Here is a 22,722-nt window from a genome sequence, read left to right on the forward strand (position 1 = left end):
GTGTGGAATTTCTTCTTTTTTTTCTTTTTTTTGCAGTGTTTACATCTGCAGGAAAGAGTTCCATACATGTGGACATCACTTGACACCCTGTGCACAAACCCTATGAGACTGGTCTGAACAATTCCAAGTGTTTTCTTAATGCTTCAATATTTTCCCTGCTAAATTCGACTTTTTAGGACACGTTATCGCTTTCTGATGGCTGATAGGTCACTGCAGGGAAACATTAGTGATGCCCATGTTTGGAATTCTTTCCCATCTGCACACACATACATGTACCAACGTGAAAATGCTTTTAGTCAAACACTGGTTGAAAAGTCATCACAAAAACTTCTCCGTCCTGCTTCCTGAAATTGGACCATTGTTTTGCAGTGCAAGCAGCACTACTGGTCGGTCCTACTAAAATGCGTCAACAAGCGTCAACGGTCGTCAACCCGTTATTAGGTTATTCTATACGTGAAGCTAGCCATACAATGCGTGCGTGAAGTGTACAGTGCCAATCCAAACAAGATGGCGGCCAACACTAACTCGACAAACTCGTCGTACGTTTCGCGTTGAAACAAAAAAATTGAAATAATTTTAACTTTAATTTATTTGCTGAAGGTGTTCTCTGTCGCTATTTCTACCATATATAGCTTTTTTGATGAACCAAAACTTATACCAAATTTGTTGACGATGGGTTGACGACCGTTGACGCTTGTGGACACCAGTTGACAAATGGTTGACGCTTATAAGACGCATTTTAGTAGGACCCCTACTTGTTAATTTTCACTGGATAATTTATCAAAAAGAGAACAGAAGGTTTTTTTATGATTTTATATGCATGGTTTATGTTGAGCAGTGAGCTTTTTATTAGTGAATACTCAACTCGTTGCTTCTATGGTTTTTATACTTTCAAAGAAAGTTTCGAGAGCTGTCACGCCTAAATATTACTGCAAGTTACTAACAGCATAAAGTTTCTAATGTTTTCTTAAAAGGTACAAATTTGTGTGATTGTAAGATACCTATACAAACAAAAAACAAGTATTGATGTTAAACTGCAAAAAAGTTTGTGATATTTTTGTCAACCAAAGTTTTACCACCTCTGAAGTGTTTTGTTTTCTTGTAATTTGGAACTTGTCACTTTGTTTTTGTTGAGTTTTTTTTGGCGGGAAAATTGAGGTGGAAAAACTAATGTACAGATTTTCTGTTGGTGAAGATATTCATTAAAAACATGACTGTTGACTGAATATTGCTGGATCAGTGTTTTTATTCTTGCACATCAATCACATTTTTGCTTAAAATTGAATTACTGTAGTAATTTCTGTGCTTGGTTGTACAATATATTTTGACTTAAAGTCAGAATAATAAAATCTTGAACCCCCCGCCAAAAAAAAATTGAAAATGTTTATAGCCACACCAAAACTGTCATACAAGACCAAATGCACTAGTGACTGAGTAATGCCAGTCCACATGTGATTTACAACACACCTCTGTCCAAAATATAAAATAAGAAAAGAAACTTTTCAGAGTTTTATAATTGAACTGTTTTAATTCAACAATTAACCCATATGCAATTCAATTAAAGAACGCTTTTACTTTCCCTAGATTCAGTTTTTTTAATAGTTTGAGAGGGCGCTGTAACCAGTCAAAAAATGTTAGGTATAGTGCCCGATCAGGCACTATACTCGCGCGATGTCTTGACGCATGTCTAGTTCACGATGACGCAAATTTCAGGAACTAGCCTATATTAGTGAACCCCACGCAGGGGCGTAAATATCCCCCCCCCCTCCACTTTTTGACTAGGGGGATGAGCTATTGAATCATCCCCCCTCCCCCCCCCCCCCCCCCCCCCCCCCACTTTTTCGTGGTGAGAAAAAAAATCGAAGATTTCGAGGTATTTTTCAAAGGGGGGTCAGACAAGTCGACCGTTGAGACAACTCGACTCGAGATAAGTCGACCGTTGAGACAACTCGACCGTTGAGACAAGTCGACCGTATGTGCGATAAATGGAAAGACAAGTCGACCGTTGAGACAAGTCGACCGTTGAGACAAGTCGACCGTTGAGACAAGTCGACCGTTGAGACAAGTCGACCGTTGAGACAAGTCGACCGTTGAGACAAGTCGACCGTTGAGACAAGTCGACCGTTGAGACAAGTCGACCGTTGAGACAAGTCGACCGTTGAGACAAGTCGACCGTTGAGACAAGTCGACCGTTGAGACAAGTCGACCGTTGAGACAAGTCGACCGTTGAGACAAGTCGACCGTTGAGACAAGTCGACCGTTGAGACAAGTCGACTCGCATGTTTTTGAGGTAGTACCGGGGATTTTGACGGGGGGATTTTGACGATCGCCGTTATGGTAGATGAGGTTTTTTTGGTCGGGCCGGGTTGATATACGGTTGGGGTTGCCGCTGGGCGAGATGATAGGTTTAGCTGCATTAGTTTAGGAAAATGATGGCCCTATTCTATTCAAACTTGCCTTTTGTTGCATATAACAGAGTCGATATAGCGCAGTGTGATTGTCCGTGCACATCGTTCTTTTTTTCCGGGCCTGTGTGCGCACTTATCCCGCGCCCGGTCAACGTGGCCGTACCGTGCACGGTACCGGTACGCGGCATCTTTCTTGCCGGGCCTGCGCGCCCACTTGCCGGTCAACTTGTCCGTACTGTGCACGGTGACATCGTTTTTGCCGGGCCTGTGCGCCCACTTGCCGCCGCCGCGCCGGTCGACGTGGCCGTGCCGTGCACGGTGTGACGTCGGTTTGATGCGCTGGTACGGTGCGCGCATACAGTTCGGGATTCGGTACCGCCTTAGACCGACCATTGCGTTAATATTATTTCATTATTTGTATACACAAAATATATTTTGACCCAAACTTTGCATTAACACTTAATTATTTTTCTATTTACAGATGATCCAGTGGCTCGCCAATGAACCATTTGTGTTGCTTGAGACGATTCATGAGGTGATCCATATAAAGTGCCGTCCGCGATGAATCGATGTCACTTCAGGATTGACAAGTTCACATGCATGACGAAATTAAAAACCCTGTAATAGCTATCAGGTCATAAAGTTATAATCTAAACGCCTTCAAGAACACAGTTAGCAGTCTTAAATAGTTTTCTAAAAACAAATCCCTGTACATCATAACTCATATTTTGTTTATTTGGATAAGAATTGGTCTTCGTTGATACAAAGCGGCGCAAGGCCGTAGGAAGCGGTACGGCAGGTACGGCTATGGCCGTACCAATAATAACAGGCATATCTTCTTTTTTTTTTAAATGTATACAAGGCCTTGCATGGCCCCAAGGGTGGATTTTTTTGTTTTTGGTTTCTAGATGCTCTGTGGTGCGATCTGAGGCAATTTCTGACCACTTAAACCATTTTTTTAAAGGAAAAGATGGTGGTGTATGCAGTACCTGCCTCTATTGCGACGACACTGAAAAAAAATGGGTTCCATTTTTTTTCGGGGGGGGGGGGGGGGCATGGCCCCCGTTGCCCTCCCCCAAATTTTTCTTGTGTTGTTTTTGTGTTTTGTTTTGTTGTTTTAAGGGAAAGGGCGTAATCATATATGTCGCCACTAGGCCTACCTGTTAAGTTAAACGTAATGGCGATTGGCCGCCACCATGAATTTTAGTTGTTCTCAGACTAGTACTTGTGTTTGCTTAAAAAGAAGTGGTTTTCTAAATGAGAAAATAGCAAGGAAGAACCGGTTTTGTGCAAGCAAAATTCATGGAATAATCCGTTGAAGTTAATATCTTGTTGGAAAATTCCAAAATCATTCAAAGAAAGTAATTACCGCTGTGAATCAGAGTTTATGAAGGGACGGAAAGTGGGATTTGCTATCAACAAGACCGTTCGTCATTCTTTACCTGATGGGATGTGAATCGATTGGAGGATGAGAGACTCTGCGAGCTGATGTATTTTTTTTAGAAAAAAAAAAACTTAACAAATACGCTCGGCAGTTCAATCATGTACCCATACCGGTGAATTAAATTTCTAAAAAATACATCAGCCCGCAGAGCCTCTCGTCCTCCAATTTGATTCACATCCCATAAAAGGTAAATAATGAGAAACGGCCCTGTTGATGCTGATAGCAAATCCCACTTTCCGTCCCTTCATAAACTCTGATTCACGGCGGCAACTTTCTTGAAATGATTTTGGAATTTTCCAACAAGATATTAGTATCAACGGATTATTCCCTGAATTTTGCTTGCACAATACCGGTTCTTCCTTGCTATTTTCTCAGCTAGAAAACCACTTCTTTAAAAAAAAAACACCACAAGTACAAGTCTGAGGAAAACTAAAATTCATGGTTAAATTCCATTTAACTTAACGTGCAGTGCATGGCGACATGCATGATTACGCCCTTTCCCTGTAAACACAATCATGGATCAAGCTAAAGAGCACAAATCTAGAAAGAGAGTCAAGCTACAGTTTTTATGTAAAGTTCATCAAGTGACATATACTGGTTAAACTTGCAGATGTGCAGTGCTCCAAAATGTGTCTTGTACAAATTACGAAGAATAAAATTCCCTGTATACATGCATAGTGTGGGGGGGGGGGAGTGGCTTTTGGTTACATTTGGGAGGGATTGGGTCAAATCCTGGATCTGCCTCTGCAGGCCTGCCAACTCTAACACATTGAGCGTAAGACTCACACATTTCAGGTTATTCTCATGCTTTAACGCCGACATAGGATTTCTCACGCAAAAAAAAAATATATATAAAAAGATATTTGACTCCAAACTTAAAAATGATGTTTAAATGATGATAGCTCAAAAAAAGGTTAAAGTGGTCAGAAATTGCCTCAGATCGCATCACAGAGCGTCTGGAATCCAAAATTTTTCGGGGCCCTTAAGCGGGCCCCGAACCCCACGCCGTTAGGGCTTCGCGCTACGCGCTCGCATCAACTGAGCTCCCTGCCCTGAGATGAGCCTGACCAATAAATATTAGCTTCCTACGGGCCTGAAGCGGCGTATTATACGGTTGCCGACTTCTGAACCTTGCGCTCTCGTCTGTGGAGAACACCGGACCGCCGGCCCATTGGAAGGGGATTTGAATAGTCCGGTCGAGCCAGTGTCGTGATCATAATTAAAAACTTCTCTTTGGAAATAAAGAGACTGGCCAAAAACTGCATGGACTAAAATGCCACTAGACATGTATCCGCATCTCTTTGTGAGTGTACATGGTTGATAAAAATAAGTCCAATTGCACAATTGGCCAATTAGTCTGGTGAGGGTTTGGAAACATCCAGGAACTCTTTAAATTATTCCACAATGTATCATTTTAAAGAGAGCAAATTATTACTGTTTTTCTGAAACCTGGTAAAAAGGGCAAAAATGTAATACATGATTCGACTGGTAAGCTATACTCTATATTCTGTCTCTTTTGACTCATTATTGGTAACTGCTGACTGTATGCAAGAGACGTACATGACTTTGTATACGGCCTGATTGGTAAAAAAATAAACCTGTCGGTTTTTATCACCATAGGTGTTTATGTCACCATCAGCCCAGGGATAATCACCAATGTCCATTAATGAATTTTTCTGAGGAACACGATTTGTGCAACTTCCCTCTATCCTTAAAGAGAATGTACAACATTTGCTTTTGCTGCAATTTTCAGAAATAAATGGATTTGGAGGATTAGTATGTTATAGCAAATTTTGTTAAACTTACTTGTTTCACGTTTTGGGCTTGTATATGCTGGAAAAACCAATAAACCAATCATGTTCTTGTAGTCCGGCTCCCTGAACGAAGAAATGTAAAGACTTTGGGGAATTGTAAGGTCAAAGAATCACTCTAGCAGGCTTGTACCCCCTTCACAAGTGTGCAATAAATTGCAAAGCAAGTGCTCAATAAACAAGTGAAAAAGTATGAAAACTACATGTATCTGACACCCCTTTGTAGTTAATTTTATTCAAAGTGAACTTCTTTAAACATTTGAATTCCATGCTTTTCCTTGTGGAAACCAACTTTTGCTGTTTGGCTTAGACCTAGGTACCCAATAAAGGAAAATAATAAGGGACACTCGCAGCGTCCCCTAGCAAGCATTTGCAATTCGTCACCGTTTTCACGAAGAGCCACATATCTCCAAAATTACAATTTTTTTCGATTTTGATTTTTTTTCGATATTTCGCATTAAAACAATGTACTTAACCATTTTTACATGTTTCTGTAAGCAAAACATCATTAATTTCTAAGTTACATTAATGTTGCAAGGGGCAGAAATCTCGATAACTGCATTTTGCGTTTTCACGAAGAGCCACATACATTTTGGCCCTTTGAACGCGTACAAAACCCATTGCACGGAAATACGTAAAAGTAGGTCAAATGAGATTTGCGTTTTCACGAAGAGCCACATATCTTTGTTACATTTTCAGGCGCGCGCGCGTACTCACGCGCGCCTATGGAAATACACGTTGAACAGAAAGGGCCAATATGTCGGAAACGTGAATTTGCGTTTTCACAAAGAGCCACATATCTTTACTAATTAATTTCCACTAATTAACTGCTTTATTTAGTCTTATTATCGGGTTTATGTAAAACTTCAGCTCACGTAGAATCGTGTGATGGTTTTCTTGCTGCACAAAGTTGTTGCAAAGTAGTATTTCTTGCAGTTTTAAAATATGAGAAACTTCTTTTGTGATTATCTCGAAAACACTTTACTTCAAAATCAACATAATATATATAGTATGTGGCTGTTCGTGAAAACGGTGACGAATTGTGCCTAACGTACGTGCATGAACGTCCCAAATCACAATGACAGCGGCGACGCTTGCGAGCCGTATGATGTTTTGCGGTTGATTGGCAGTGCAGGTGTCCAAGATGTCAATCAAACGACGAGCTCACTGACAGTCGGCAAAATTGAACATCACAGGTACGAAATTCCCCTATAAAACCAAGGCATTCCATCAGTCGTCGTCATTCGTTCGAAGACATCACTTATATCGTTACAATGCCTGTTCGCACCCGAAAGTTGAAGCCGACTTCCAAGTCCTCGGCGCAGTACCCCTGTATTAGATGTGGGGAGGAAGTCTCCTCGTAGCAGCACGCTTTTCAGTGCGACGGTTGCCACCATTGGCAACACCGGCGTTGTTGCCCAGGTTAGTTTCCCCCTGTATAAAAACATTTTGTTACCGCATAATTTTATATTGAAAATCCAGAGTGCTCCAGGTTATTTTTCTCTCGCATGTTCATGATTGAGTCAAAGACAAATTTCAATTGAACAAGTTGTGAGGACTGACAGGATAGATAACTAAACTAGCTGCCTCTTTGTGATTTATTTTTCTTTCCGCCATAACATTTCAACTTTTGGAGTTGTAGATTGGAACGATTTCCGTTTTCGATGTTCATCTAATGTCGCAGTGGTGTTTTCCACCCCCCCCCCCCCCCCCCCACCAAAAAGAAAAAAGAAAAAAAAGAACTCGGATATAACAAAGTTTCTATGTATCTGAAAGCTTAGGCTTATATTCTATGTCATGTACTTGAGCCTTGGCTAGGTATTAATCTATTCCTACAGTTTTGTACCTATATGCATGCTCCACGATATAAGTTAATTTCTGAAAAATGTGAGGAAGCAATAATTTTTTAATGATGTAATAATGGTCATTTTAATCACTTTCCCCGCAATATTTAAGATGGTTAAATTTGTCTGCCAACAGGGGCCATTGTGTGGGGCAGGTTACATCGCCAAAAAGCAATACATGTACATTTTGCAACCTCTCCCCTTGCTTTTCACATTAAATTTGGGGTGGAAATGTTTTTTTGAGGGGGGATGAACTTTTCTGCATGCAATTTGTACACAAAAAGTACTTTGACCCTTGAAAAAGTGTTCTATTGTTGTTGTTTTCACATTATTTTCACATTACCAATAACCTTGTTAATTACTTGATTCAGTGGGGTATACATTCATTCCCTGTTACTGGCCGAAATGAAGAATACAAGTATTAGATAAGATAAAAATGCCATTCAAGGTGCCAAATATATAACATAACAAGGCACATTATAATTTTGTTCTCTCTTGGCAGGTATCACCTTGGCGTTTTACAGAGACGCAATGAAAAGCGGAGACCAATTCGCTTGGAAGTGCACCCTGTGTGTTGCAGCTATGCCAGTGCTAAGGGATCCAACTGCCAATGGAGAACCGGTAAGTTTGCATATTCACTTTGCTTTTAGCGTCGAAGAATTCAATTTCTTGAACTTTTTGAATCCGGACCACTTTCTTGATCACATACCGTACAAATGGATTTGAATTTTAAGGAGGAGAGCATATTCAAATTCTACTAAATTCTAGCACCAAACGTAACTAGTTTGGTACAAGTTCACACAAGGTTTTGTGATCATACCGTAAACCGTTCGGAAAAAAATTGTGCTTTGTTTTGATTTCAGGCTAATGTCTTCATTTTGAATTCACCTAACTTTGACCTTCCGGTACACCCGGAAGTAAAGGTCAAGCCAGTTTACGTACCAAAAATGTTAAACAGTTAATGGTCTATCTCATTACAGAATACCATCATCATTGATGATTGAGTTCAAGAGTTATAGGTGAAAGTAATTGATCACTTTTTCAGATAAAATCCCTCGTAATTTGACACCTGATGACGTAATCATGACGTCAGAGTAATATGCACCACTTCGGCTGAGGGCCGATATATATTAAAAGTTACAAGTTCATTCCATATACCGTTTTGGAGAAAACCCACGGAGAAGTATTGTCCGGGAAAAAAAAAGGAAAGAAAGAAGATTTAATTGAGAACAAATCCAGACAGTGGTCGGGTTGTGCCCGACCACTCAATAAGTCCCCAGGCTAAACAATTTGCCCCGGTGTTGGCAAACTGCAAAACAACTTTTTGTAGGTTTCAATATCCCGATGTCAATTTGAACATGCTTTCTTCCTATGTTAAATTCAATTCCATTTGTACATGGTATATGTGTTAAAGAAAGTGGCCCGGATGAGAGATACTTTTCTTAAAAAGCAAATTTGATACACTAATAAAGCATATCTTTAAAGAGCTTAACATTGGAGAGCATGTCAAACTTTCCTTTGTTTTCTGTGAGTAAGTTCCACTTTTTGAGTGGTCGGGCACAACCCAACCACTCTCTGTTTTTGTTCTGATAAATCTTTCTTTTTTTCCGGACAATACTTCTCCGCGGCTTTTCTCCAAAACGGTTCATGATATGAACTTGTAAGTTTCAATATATATCGACCCTCATCCCTAGTGGTGCATATTACTCTGATGTCATGATGACGTCATCGGGTATCAAATTACTAGTGATTTTAGCTGAAAAAGTGATCAATTACTTTAACCTATAACTCTTGAACAAAATAATCAATGATGTTTGTATTTCGTTATTTTTTGTTGTGTACGTGAACTCGTTTGACCTTTACTTCCGGGTCTACCGGAAGGTCAATTTTGGGTGAATTTACTTATGATAGTGTTTAGTGAGGACTGCCAGACAAAAAAAAGTGGGATGACGTCATCTTTCGAAAGGGCGCCCCCTAGTGGCACATAACACAGTGTTTACTCTTTCTAATTTGAAAACCATCCGTTCAAATTTTACCAAATCGGTCCTTGATGTTCTTTGATTAACCAAAAATAACTTGGCAAGGTTTCAAATTCATGACGTCATCAGACCAGAAGTTACCCCTGTGATAATTTGAAAACAACCATATTCTGACATTCGATTCATGTCGTATATCTTCGTACCAAGTTACGATATCCATTACAATGTTCACTTATTGCTGCCAAATACTGTGACATCATCAAACCGGAAGTTATCATGTTAAACAGCTTGCTTAGACAATAGTGGCCTATATTTCTTAAAAACTTTTTTTTTGTGGGTAATTTTGAAGGACTGATTTGTGTACTGTTCATAATTATGCACTTTTGCCAAGGAGTACCTTTGTGACAAAAGCAAAATAGCCCCCTCTTACATGTATTGATGAGAGGATTTGCTACATTTTCTTGTCACTTTCGATGAACACAAGTATTAACTTCTTGTATGTATTTTTGCAACACGTAATAACGTGCATAAAAACAAGATAGGCTGAATTTCTACTGCATGTTTCCTTTAAAAAGTGCCTTTTGCTCGACATTTTCACTGCCACGGTATACCAACAGAAGTGACATTTCAGTGGCTTGTTGAGATGCACTGGTATACTGCAGCTATATTTCTCCATTATATACACATGTTTTAATCACAATATTTCTTTTTAATAAAGGTTTCACCAAGAGACCCAAGTGTGACCGGCCAGACTTAAATTCCTGTAATTATGCTGCCAGGTCCCGTCTGTAAAATATTTCTTTGTCGATGTCTGATATTTTTAGCATAAACAGCGATGCGAAAGTTGTCGGAGCATGCGAGCGCCCTCTTGTGTTTTCCGTTGAATAGAGCATACATAGTTGCGTAACAATTTGCATATGACATGCAGTGCGAAAAAGCCTTTTATTCCGTGCAGTGTCTCAAAAGCATAGGGCTTCGGACGCACATTCCGTGAATTTTTCACTAGTTTTTTGGCAAGTAAGCAAGCATGGGTAGGTCACTTGACTGCTTGTCGTTGCTGCTGCCAGCCACACCTTATTGCGAGCCAGCTTGTCTATATTTTGCTGTTTCTCACGTGGTTTTGCCATGGTTAGCACGCCGCATGTGCATACACATATCGTGTACATGCATATCGTGTAGTTTGCCCAAACATCCCGAGGCATAGGTACACAGGCCACAACTGCTCCGGTAAGTGTTTCAACTTCATAAATTTTGATGTTATCTTAAATAGCACTTTACGACACATTTTTATGCCATGAATACTCAAGGTTGGAAGCCAAGTCTGTATGAAACATTTTTATGCTATAAAATAAATATCCCAGGTTGAAAGCCAAGTCTATATGAAAATTGTGCATAATATGACTTGAATTTTCGATACCGAACCTTGTAATATTGACTGTGTACTTGCACATACTTCGATCCTAAATATGTTGAATTATAGGGTCAATTCACTTTATTGAACTCAAATTTGGATAGCGTGGATGGAAAGAGAAATAAGAGAATGTTCTAGCCTGAAATGAAACACATGAGACATAAAGAAGGATGTACGAATACAGAATATTGAATACTCTTTTTATGAGCATTGCTGTTTAAAACAAACAAATGTTAAGAAATAGATGTACTGTATAAAATGCATTATAAATTCATCAATATAGAATAACTACGGATGGGTACACATGTACTGTGGAGATGAAACATTTTGATGGCACTGATGGTTATTTAATATTCCTTCATCGAAAACATTTATTAATATTTATGAGATTACTTAATATGTACAGTAATTTTATTACAGCTACTGCTTGTAGTTCTGTGGTTCCTGATGGTCACAAATAGAGAAGCCTTCTCGAGTAGACCAGTGTATCCCTTATCCAGCATCCATAATATTTGGGTACGTGTATAAAACATTATTGCTTGAAATGTGCCTAAGAAATTGGAGATTTGGAGATTTAGAGATTTGGAGATTAATGTGTTGTAAAATTATTGCATAGCAAGTGCTTATGGAGATTATTTCTCCTTGATTAAATTTTTATGCCTTTAATATTTTTATGCCTCTCGTAAGAAATGTACTTGTAAATTCGCAGCAAAAACATTGCTATGGAACAAATCAATGGAAATTGAGGTTTATAGAACCAGTAAAGCAATTTCTCAAGATAAGATATAACCAAGGATAAGGAGAGATGGTTATTTCAAATAATTAAATAATTGAATATTGGATTCATAGTCATTGTATATTTGTAAAAAAATTAATTTCTATTCTTCTGTTTTCTGTTATTACAGACTGCTGAAGAATGACTGTCGTTTTTTTGTAGTTTTTCGTTTTTTGTAGTAATAAAATTTTGATCAATTTATAGTGGAATATATACCCAGTGTCACTTTCAAATTTTCTGCGTAACCTTTCCAGCTCGGTTACAAAAATGGCGTAGTCGGCAGGATGTCATAAAAGGCATCTTAATTTGTGACACTTTGATCAAATATAAACGACAGTCATTATTATCATCATCATCATCATCATCATCATTATCTTCAATGACAACCTTCTGGAGAGAAGCATCTTTGATCTGAAGGGTGGTTTGCTGCAGCAGTGCGTTTTACATCATCTAGTCATCTGAAGGATAGTGTAATATATGGCCAAATTGGGAGTTTTAGATTTAAGGTCCATTGAGGTCATCTCATTTCTCTAGTCATATACTAATGGTAGACAATCTTTTATCGTGCTCTTGACCATGTGTACATATTATCATTGTCTAACTTCATTCTGAACAACTGGTGAAGGATTTTTTTAAGTAAACATTTCCTGTCCACTGTCTCACTCAGTCTAGAGCTGCCAAGATAATTTTTTGTCTTTTGAGAATATTTTCACCTCTTCAATCATTATACTTCCCCTATTACACAATTTTAATCCCAGATGATTGTGACCGGCCAGACTTAAATTCCTGTAATTATGTTGCCAGGTCCCGTCTGTAAAATATTTCTTTGTCGATGTCTGATACATCACAAAAAAGTTTAGTGTTCTTTCAGCAAAACGAAAACAGATCACATAAGGATGTGTGTGAATTGTTTTCATTTTGCTGAAAGAACACACACCTTAAGTACATGAGTGATTTGAATGATTTTTGTCCTAAAATAAAGCTTATAAATTGGGCTTTCATACCGGTATATCCTAGGTTTTGAAAGTGCTACATGCAGAACTTCACTTAAACAATCCCACAATCCATTCAATCTCAAAATAATCCCGGCACGAACTGGTTACCCCAAACTCTCTAGGGTGTGGGGAAAATCTTTTCAAAATTTCAGGATTCAGGATTATTAGGGTTATGACACTATATGAATATCAGTGTCTTATCATAATAAAATATTATCCACTTTTGTTTTAGATGTCCAATGCCATTCTGCAAGACTCCCCGGAGGCGAGTGAGACGTCTCAAGAGTTTGCCAGCCAAGTGGGCGGAGCTACCCCATGACCAGAAGAAAGGCATCTCTGAGGAGCTAGGTAGGATATTGGTGACTCTTTCGTTTAAATAGTTTGTGAGTGTTCAAATATTTCCATCTGCCAGTTAAAGGGTGGAATTTAGGCCAGACTTTGTTAAAAAAGTCAGTTAGGATTATTGACCTTACTTGAAATGTCTGGGTGACAGGAAATATACCTAATGTAAACACTGCAATAAAAGGAAGTCCACTTTCATTGGAGGGGTCATAATTTTTGAAATCTGATCTTCTTATGATAACGTCATTTAGGTAGACCGTGGGGGAATGTTGTTAGCTACATTTTGAGACCCATTTTTTGGTTACACGTGTGGAAATTTGTGACATGACAATATCGCACTACCGAAACAAATCCCAGGGAATATGGATCGCATAGTGCTTGTATGCATGGGAGCCCGCGGGCTATTCGAATGACCCAGGGGCCAATTACGGGCATGTGTGGTTATGCTTAACAATTTCTCCTCACATTAATCTTTTAAATTTGCAACTTTTCCAACTTCAAAACATGATTCAGCAACTTTTGATTTGAAATCGAGATCCTAGAATGTTGTTTTTCTCGGAATATACAGCTGAAGCTGAGCTGAAACTTCATCAGGTTTCAGTACCCTTCTTTAGATTTTCAGCACTTTTGCTGCTTCAAGCGAACAAAATGCATAAATTACAAATGATGGACTATACCTTTAAAGTAGATATTTACAATGGAAGGGTTACATGTACATGGACACATGTAATTACCTTTGCTGGTTTTCTCACCAAAAGGTAATCACAGTATGCACTGTGTATGTAAACAGTATAATACTTGCTCATTGATAAGGACAAACCAGTCCTCATTTCTGTTATCAAATTCTGTTGTCTAATTGTCATGAAGAGTTCTTTTTAACCCTAACTCCCTAGCATGATTTACTAGGAACAATACCCATCCTGGCAAATTCCAGCACCGTGTTGGAAACTGCACACACATATTTCTGACTTTGTTTCTGGAGGTGTGCCAACCCAATGTAAAAGTCTGTCAGTTTAGGGGAACTGTACCCATCCTGACAGATTCCAACAAAACATGGTGTTGGGGTTTGATGGGTTGAGTTCTGTGAGAGTTAATCTTCATCCCATCAACTACGAGTACAGATATGCAATCACTAAATTATTATTTCTAACCGTTCCTTTCCATAGCAAATTTCTTGTTTTGGTTTCTTCACATCAAATTTACTTGGCACTCCTATTTGCGTGATCTACATGTACATGTATAAACAGGTTTTAAGACTGTCAGGTTGCAGCTTTAACACTGTTCGTGTCCATCAGTCAGTTTCCACTCAGTTCCCCTTGCATGGATGGCTTGCACTCATCAGTTACCAGAGAACATTGTTCTTGACACCTTTCAAACAATTGACTCTTGATGTGCATACTGCTGCCCTTGTGCTGATGGCTCGGTGCCAGTCAGCCCAGGACATTGTTCCTGAGTACTTGCAAGTGACTGCTGGCTCTCTGCTGGTTCTGGATGTACACACTGTTCCCCTTGCATGGATGGCTTGCAGTCAGTCAGACTAGAGCATTGTTCCCGATGAGAACTTGCAAGCGCTGGGGACCCTGCTGGTTCTGCATGTACCTCAACATGCACTTGAACATGCTGCTGACTGTGCATGGATGCCTTGCTGCTGCTTTGCCTGGAACATTGTTCTTGACGGCTGTCCAGTGACTGTTGACTCTCTGTGTGTTGTACATGCCCTTGGCTTGGTGGCTTGCTGCTGCTTGGCCTGGCAGCATGGTGCTCTTGGTCATTGTCTGCCTTTGGAATCACGCGAAGCTCAATCTGCTTCCCTGGCTGGGATGGTCGGCTGGGATTCCATCTTGGGCAGCAGTGACAGCACAGTTTCAGGAATGAGAAAGCCTCAACTACAGCTGCACGATAGTCAGCGTTTGTGGCGCTGTAGACTAGGGAATTGATTGAGCAATTTATGAGTTGCAAGATTTGGATACATAGATTCACAATATGACTTTTTTTTCCAAGTTCTACATACACAACAGCCTGGGCAGGCCAAGAATAATGAACTACCTTGATTGCAATACTTGCATTTGCAATGGCCAGTGAGTTCAGAATGAAGAAAACAGCAGTATTGGTTACAATCATACAGAGGACCTTGCCTGCTCGCTTGGGACGGTTTGGCAACAGGGCTGATTGCTTGTGCACTTTCACCACTACATAGATGTACAAAACAAGAGTAACTATAAAACAGACAATGCTGGTAAGGAAATGAATCCAAAAGAAGATGTCAATGAAGACAGTGTCTGGTATGAATACCAGAATCACACCAACAATAATTGTTGGCACCCAGATTCCTGCTGATATCTTTGCTGCTCGAGATTTAGAGGCTTTTTCTTTAAATGTCAGAGGATTGCGCACTGCAGAGAATCTCTCGGCTGCTATGGTAACCACAAAGAAATTAGAAGCTGCCAGGAACATGTATCGCATTATTAGAGTGGCTTTCCAGGCTTGTAAAGAGTTGTAATCTGAATGTGAATACAGTGCCCATATAAAGTCAGTCATAAGGTAGAGGGAGTCAGCCACAGCCAGATTGGATAAGTAGATGTTGATGATTGTACGCATGGACTTCACTCGAATGACTGTGAAGAGAAAGACAAGGTTCAAGAAAAGGCCAAGTGGTGCAATGATTTCCGTGCTGAGGTAAAATATTTGATCAGTTTCCTCTTCACTGTCTGTAAAGTCCCTCCAGAGCCTCCCAGTCGATGAAGAGGAGCCGTTTTGGTAGCCATCACCCATAGTTCATGTACATTGTAGCATTGATTTCCATGTCTAACATTGTGCTCAGGTGCAACAAAGAGTGGCCTGCACTATCACAAGATCACTCCAGTTTTATACTAACAGGGAAAATAAGACCTTGAGAAATCTGGAGTTGAAACTAAAAGCTTCTTCACGTTTCCTTCTTATTTTTCCTTTCCTTGTTTCTGTAAGACCAAGTACAAAAATGAACATGTTTCTTGTCCCTGCCTGCTTCCTTCCCTCACCCACCTCCTTTCTTCATTTTTTAAATCATACATGTACAATATATTTTGTCTTGTTATACAGGATGAGTAAAAAAAAGCGGAAACCCAAACCCCCACAAATATATTTCATATTTAACAAAATATGTAGCACCAAAAATAATAATGACTGGAAAGCCAATTTGAAAAACTACTTTAAGATGAAAAAAATACTGAAATTGCTCAATCAGTTCAAAGAATATCAGCATTTAAGCGCAATGACCCTAAAACCTGTTTCGTCCCCCCTCCCCCCCAAGAAAAAAACATCGGTGAAGGGCAAAACCTAATTTGATTAATATCACCCCGACGCAAAATTCCATCTTATAATAGTTCATGCGGTACCCGCTGCTATGTACATCAGATTCGAACCAGCCAACTGATCCCGTTAGCTCGGTGGTCGAGTGGTAAGACATCTGCAGTAGAAAGCCGGAGGTCTTGGGTTCGAGTCCCACCCGAGTGATTTTTTCCAACTTTCACTCGGAAGGTAACACACTGAGTATACAGTGTTTAAACGTCGGTGAAGGGCAAAACCTAATTTGATTTATATCACCCCGACGCAAAATTCCATCTTATAATCACCCTGTATGTGTCCAGCAAAATTGTAGCTATGTATTTGCAAGTTTAAAATCTTGTAGAAAGTGTGACAGCTCCTTTGGACACAGAAGTATGAACAGAAGAGTTGAGAAAATGGAGGAATCCATCAACCATCTTAGAAATCTACCATCTTGAGTGGAAAAAAAGGGCCGCCTCTTTATGTTTTTCTCAAAAATTTGGGACGAGAAACTTATTCATTTGGCCTGAGCTACTAAATGTAACTTTTGTTTCCATTGTTTTCACAGCACTGTTATAAAATCATACAACAGAGTTTCACAATTGACATTGGTGTATGAGAAATGTTTTCATAGGGTTTTGATTTTAGTTTCATTCATAAAATTTTTACTTTTTTAACAAGAAAATGAAAATGTAAACGAATATGAAAACAAGCAAGATCGTTTCGGTGTTCTCTTCTCTTATCCTTCAGTGTCAGGTCAGTGTCCCTGTACAAAATGCTGAGTAGTTTGAATTTCTGCAGCATATCTTACTGTTTCTGTATTGTAATGATGATCTTATTTGATGGAATAACCCTGCAAAAGTGTTTGCTCAATATAAATGATAAAACAAACCGGGAAGGCAGATTTAAGAATTCGAGTATTCACATGGAAATGGCATCAGATTGCAAGTGATCATGGTTGACATTTACAGAATGCATAAACAATGTACACCCTCTGCTTTAGTTTTACTAAACGGGAGTTGTTCAGTGGTCACGTGTGTGACATTTTGATCAGTCACTTGTTGGGACATTTTGTAATTGAAAATATGCTAATTTATGCATGAAAAGACCAACTTATGAAACATCTTAAGAAATTTGCATCTTTAGTCTACTTACTAGCAACACTTTAGTGAACAGTAATCATTTGTATTTACATCACATACAAAACTTCGCCCAAAAGTGTCATTTTTGTATCAATTTCCAACACTAGTCGGCAAACCATCATTGGAAAAAAAAAAATGACTTTTTTCAAATACTGCCCCCAATTTACCAAATTTAGTTAGTCCACATTTTGTTTGCAATCAGGTACACAACCTTGCACAGGTGCAAGCCAGCTAGTCTGGTTCCCTGAACTGACAACTCTCCAACATGTATAAAGTAGGGTCAGACAACCAAACTAAAAGAACAGCATATTTTTCTTGGTTTTTCAGCTTCTATGAACACAAAACTTTAAACAGGTCAAGCAATGTTTCGTGTTTTGGGTTTTTTTTTTTTTTTTTTTTACTTTGGTTTATTTCGGGTTTTTCAGAAAGAGTTTTAACTGAATTGACCCAACCCGAATCCAAATGCAAAACCGAAACTGACCCGACTCAACTGAAATGATGGACAAACTGACCCGACCTGACCCGAAGTCGGTTTTGGGTCGGGTCAATTTTGGTTTCGGATCCAGTTTGTACAACATTATTTCAGACTTGCACAGGTGGTGTGGTGATCCAAGCGCACACATAATTTGATGCAACTTTTTGGCAGAAATTTTACAATGTACATGTTTGTGTGACTGGAATTTCGACAAGTTATTGTTAAAGTAGATATTTACAATGGAAGGGTTACATGGACACATGTAATTACCTTTGCTGGTTTTCTCACAAAAAAGGTAATCACAGTATGCACTGTGTATGTAAACAGTATAATACTTACTCATTTATAAGGACAAACCAGAATCTCATTTCTGTTATCAAATTCTGTTGCTTAATTGTCATGAAGAGTTCTTTTTAACCCTAACTCCCTAACTTGATTTACTAGGAACCATACCCATCCTGGCAAATTCCAACACCATATGGGAAACTGCACACGCATATTTCTGACTCTGTTTCTGGAGGTGTGCCAACCCAATGTAAAAGACTGTCAGTTCAGGGGAACTGTACCCATCCTGACAGATTCCAACAAAAGAATGGGTTTTGATGAATTGAGTTCTGTTAGGGTTAATCTTTCATCCCATCAAATACCAGTACGCATATGCTATCACTAAATTATTATGCTATCACCGTTCCTTTCCATAGCAAATTTCTTGTTTTAGTTTCTTCACATCAAATTTACTTGGCACTCCCATTTGCGTGATCTACATGTACATGTATAAACAGGTTTTCAGACTGTCAGGTTACAGCTTTAACACTATTCATGTCCATCAGTCAGTTTTCACTCGGTTCCCCTTGCATGGATGGCTTGCACTCATCAGTTACCAGAGAACATTGTTCTTGACACCTTTCAAACGATTGACTCTTGATGTACATACTGCTGCCCTTGTGCTGATGGCTCGGTGCCAGTCAGCCCAGGACATTGTTCCTGAGCACTTGCAAGTGACTGCTGGCTCTCTGCTGGTTCTGGATGTACACACTGTTCCCCTTGCATGGATGGCTTGCAGTCAGTCAGACTAGAGCATTGTTCCTGATGAGAACTTGCAGGTTCTGTGCTCCCTGCTGGTTCTGCATGTACCTCAACATGCACTTGAACATGCTGCTGACTGTGCATGGATGCCTTGCTGCTGCTTGGCCTGGAACATTGTTCTTGACAGCTGTCCAGTGACTGCTGACTCTCTGTGTGTTGTACATGCCCTTGGCTTGGTGGCTTGCTGCTGCTTGGCCTGGCAGCACGGTGCTCTTGGTCATTTTCTGCCTTTGGAATCACGCGAAGCTCAATCTGCTTCCCTGGCTGAGATGGTCGGCTGGAATTCCGTCTTGGGCAGCAGCGACAGCACAGTTTCAGGAATGAGAAAGCCTCAACTACAGCTGTACGATAGTCAGCATTTGTGGCGCTGTAGACAAGGGGATTGATGGAGCTATTGATGAGTTGCAAGATAACGGTACACAGAGCCACGATAAAACCATTTTTTGCGAGTTCTACAAACGCCATAGGCTTGGCAGACCCAGAAAAATACACTAATTGGATTGTCATGACTAAATTTGCAATGTCCAACGTGTTCAGAATGAAGAAAACAGCAGTATTGGTTGTAACCATACAGAGGACCTTGCCTGCTTGCTTGGGACGGTTTGGCAACAGGGCTGATTGTTTGCGAACTTTCACCACTACATAGATGTACAAAACAAGAGTAACTATTAAACAGACAATGCTGATAAGGAAATGAATCCAAAAGAGGACGTCAGTGAAGACTGTCTCTGGTAAGAATACTAGAATCACACCAACAATAATTGTCGGCACCCAGATTCCTGTTGATATCTTTGCTGCTCGAGATTTAGAGGCCTTTTCTTTAAATGTCAGAGGATTGCGCACTGCAGAGAATCTCTCAGCTGCTATGGTAACCACAAAGAAATTAGAAGCTGCTAGGAACGTGTACCGCACAATTTTAAATGCTCTTTGGGCTTGTGAAGAGTTGTAATCTGAATGTGAATACAGTGCAGCTATAAAGTCAGTCATAAGGTAGAGGGAGTCAGCCACAGCCAGATTGGATAAGTAGATATTGATGATTGTACGCATGGACTTCACTCGAATGACTGTGAAGAGAAAGACAAAGTTCAAGAAGAGGCCAATTGGTGCAACTATTTCAATGCTGAGCTGCTGTATTTGAACAGTTTCTTCTAAACTGTCTTGAAAGTCCCTCCAGACTCTGTCAGTCAGTGAAGAGGAGCTGTTTTGGTAGCCATCACCCGTAGTCCATGTACATTGTAGCATTGATTTCCATGTCTAACATTGTGCTCAGGTGCAACAAAGAGTGGTCTGCCCTATCACAAGATCACTCCAGTTTTATACTAACAGGGAAAATAAGACCTTGAGAAATCTGGAGTTGAAACTAAAAGCTTCTTCACGTTTCCTTCTAATTTGTCCTTCCCTTGTTTCTGTAAGACCAAGTAACAAAATGAACATGTTTCTTGTCCCCACCTGCTTCCTTTTCCCCGCCCACCTCCTTTCTTTCTTTTGAAATCATACATTTTGTCTTGCTATATTTTTCCAGCGAAATTGTAGCTATGTATTTTCAAGTTTAAAAGCTTGTAGAAAGGTTGACGGCTCCTTTGGACACAGAAGTATGAGCAAAAGAGTTGAGAAAATGAAGGAATCCATCCGCCATCTTAGAAGATGTACCATCTTGAGTGGAAGGGCAGCCTCTCCTTTTTTCCCCAAAACATCAGGACAAGAAACTTGTTTAAATTACCTGAGCTACTAAAATGTGACTTTTGTTTTCATTGTTTTCACAGCACTGTAACAAAATCAAACAACAGAGTTTCACCATTGACATTGGAATATGTGAAATGTTTTCTTAGGGTTTTGATTTTCGTTTCATTCGTAAAAATTTTACTATTTTAACAAGAAAATGAAAATGTAAACGAACATGAAAACAAGCAAGATCGTTTCGGGGTTCTCCATATATATTCTCTTATCCTTCAGTGTCAGGTCAGTGTCCCTGTACAAAAATGCCGAGTAATTTGAATTTTTGCAGCATATCTTACTGTTTACTCTGTATTGTAATGATGATCTTATTTGATGGAATAACCCTGCAAAAATGTTTGTTCAAGTGAAATGATTAAAACAAACCGGGAAGGCAGATTTAAGAATTCTAGTATTCACATGGAAATGGCATCAGATTGCAAGTGATCATGGTTCACATTTTTCATTCCAGAGAGTGAGGCAAATTGTGCTCCTAGCTCAGAGAGGCATGTGATCTTAAGAAATAATAGTACCGGAGTGTTATATAACGCATGTGTCTACCAACAATTAGGTACTCAAGGCGCTGGTAATTAGGTCTATTTTTAAAGACAGGTAAATGAAATTTATGAGAAATATGAGACCCATTATGTAGCACCTTTATAAGGATATACAAGGTGCTGCGGCGCATATTGCAGCCACTGCCAGAAACACCGGGGCAAACCCTTTCTCTTAGCGATAAGTGTTATGTGGTTCTTTAACATGCTTTACACAACACACGGGACCTGTGGCTCTACGTCCCATCCGAAGGATGAAGCAATAATGGTAAAGTGCCTTGCTCAAGAGCACAAGGACCATGTTCCCCGTCAGGATTCGAAACCCATGTACCACGGCACACGAGTCAAACACCGTAACCATTGAACCTAAGCCCCCCCAATGAAAAGAAAAGAAAGAATATGAATAAACGTGACTTTTCATTGAAGCGATGAATATTCAAAACTTGAAATTTCTCATGTGTGTTATGATATCTTTGTACACAAGAAGGTCATTTTGTTTCGATGAGGTAAGAAAATGTATGTACATTTGTTCTAGAATCACGCTTGCAATTGTTAACTCTGCAAACTATTGCTGATGTTGCAAAAACCTGCCCGCCAACATTTTGTGAGTTCACTTTTTAGTCGCAGTCTCATCTTGAGATGTTGGATCAGTGATTGACCAATGAGTATTTTTTTAACCGGAGGACGCGGACTCTATAACACCGCCATGTTGTGCTATAAGGGAGGCAATCATATCGAGTTGCAGGCAATTTGAGGATCTGGTGGCCGAACACTTTGAGTCGTGGATGAAGGTTGAAAAGGAGTGAAACATATGGACGTCGGTAGATGAATTGAAAAAAAAAAAGGGATTTGGTTTGATGAATATGAGAGATTAAGGTTGCAAACTCTGAACAACAACCAAAACAGCAGCAGATGGTAGACGCTGACGCTGCTAAGAAGCCGACATCGGAATCGCAGCAACCTCCTGGTCCATCCTCTAAATTTCCTCTTAAATTTCCCCCTGAAATCTATATGTGGGTCACAGAAGGGTCTATTGGCATGACTAGGAGCCTCGAGGGCTTGTAGACTGATGAGCAGGAGATGACCATTTTGACATTGCCCATTTGACCCTTGTAGTCAGACCTGTACCTTTTGCCGAGGATAATGGCATTGTGGGGGAGTTTCTAGACAGTTGTGAAAAATGCCCAAGTGTGTATGGTTTGATGACTAGTAAAGTGCCAAAGTGTATGAATTGAAGAAAACGTGTACAAAACCTTTGGAGAAAAAGCGCTTCTTTAATGTGACGTAACATAATGCCTGATTACATCATCACAACGAAAATGTTCAGCATACACCTTCAGGTGGTGGCCCTAGTGTGTGCCAAGTCTGAAGTCGATCGGATTTATGAAAGTGCCAAAGTGTATGGGTGGAAGGAGAGGAGTCTGAAGGAAGGGAGGGGGA

The 22,722-nt window shown here is 39.8% G+C and overlaps 2 long non-coding RNA genes across 2 annotated transcripts; both read left to right on the forward strand.

The window, feature by feature from the left end:
* Positions 1–7,023: 7,023 nt before the first annotated feature.
* LOC119729967 lies at positions 7,024–10,490 on the forward strand. Its single transcript, XR_005271329.1, has 3 exons — positions 7,024–7,085; positions 8,010–8,128; positions 10,205–10,490. It is a non-coding gene; the product is annotated as an uncharacterized LOC119729967 (long non-coding RNA).
* A 633-nt stretch (positions 10,491–11,123) lies between these two features.
* LOC119729966 lies at positions 11,124–11,833 on the forward strand. The gene is made up of 2 exons (XR_005271328.1): positions 11,124–11,413; positions 11,803–11,833. It is a non-coding gene; the product is annotated as an uncharacterized LOC119729966 (long non-coding RNA).
* Positions 11,834–22,722: the final 10,889 nt, after the last annotated feature.

This window comes from Patiria miniata, unplaced genomic scaffold (assembly GCF_015706575.1).
Source record: "Patiria miniata isolate m_02_andy unplaced genomic scaffold, ASM1570657v1 HiC_scaffold_22, whole genome shotgun sequence".
Lineage (NCBI taxonomy): Eukaryota > Metazoa > Echinodermata > Asteroidea > Valvatida > Asterinidae > Patiria > Patiria miniata.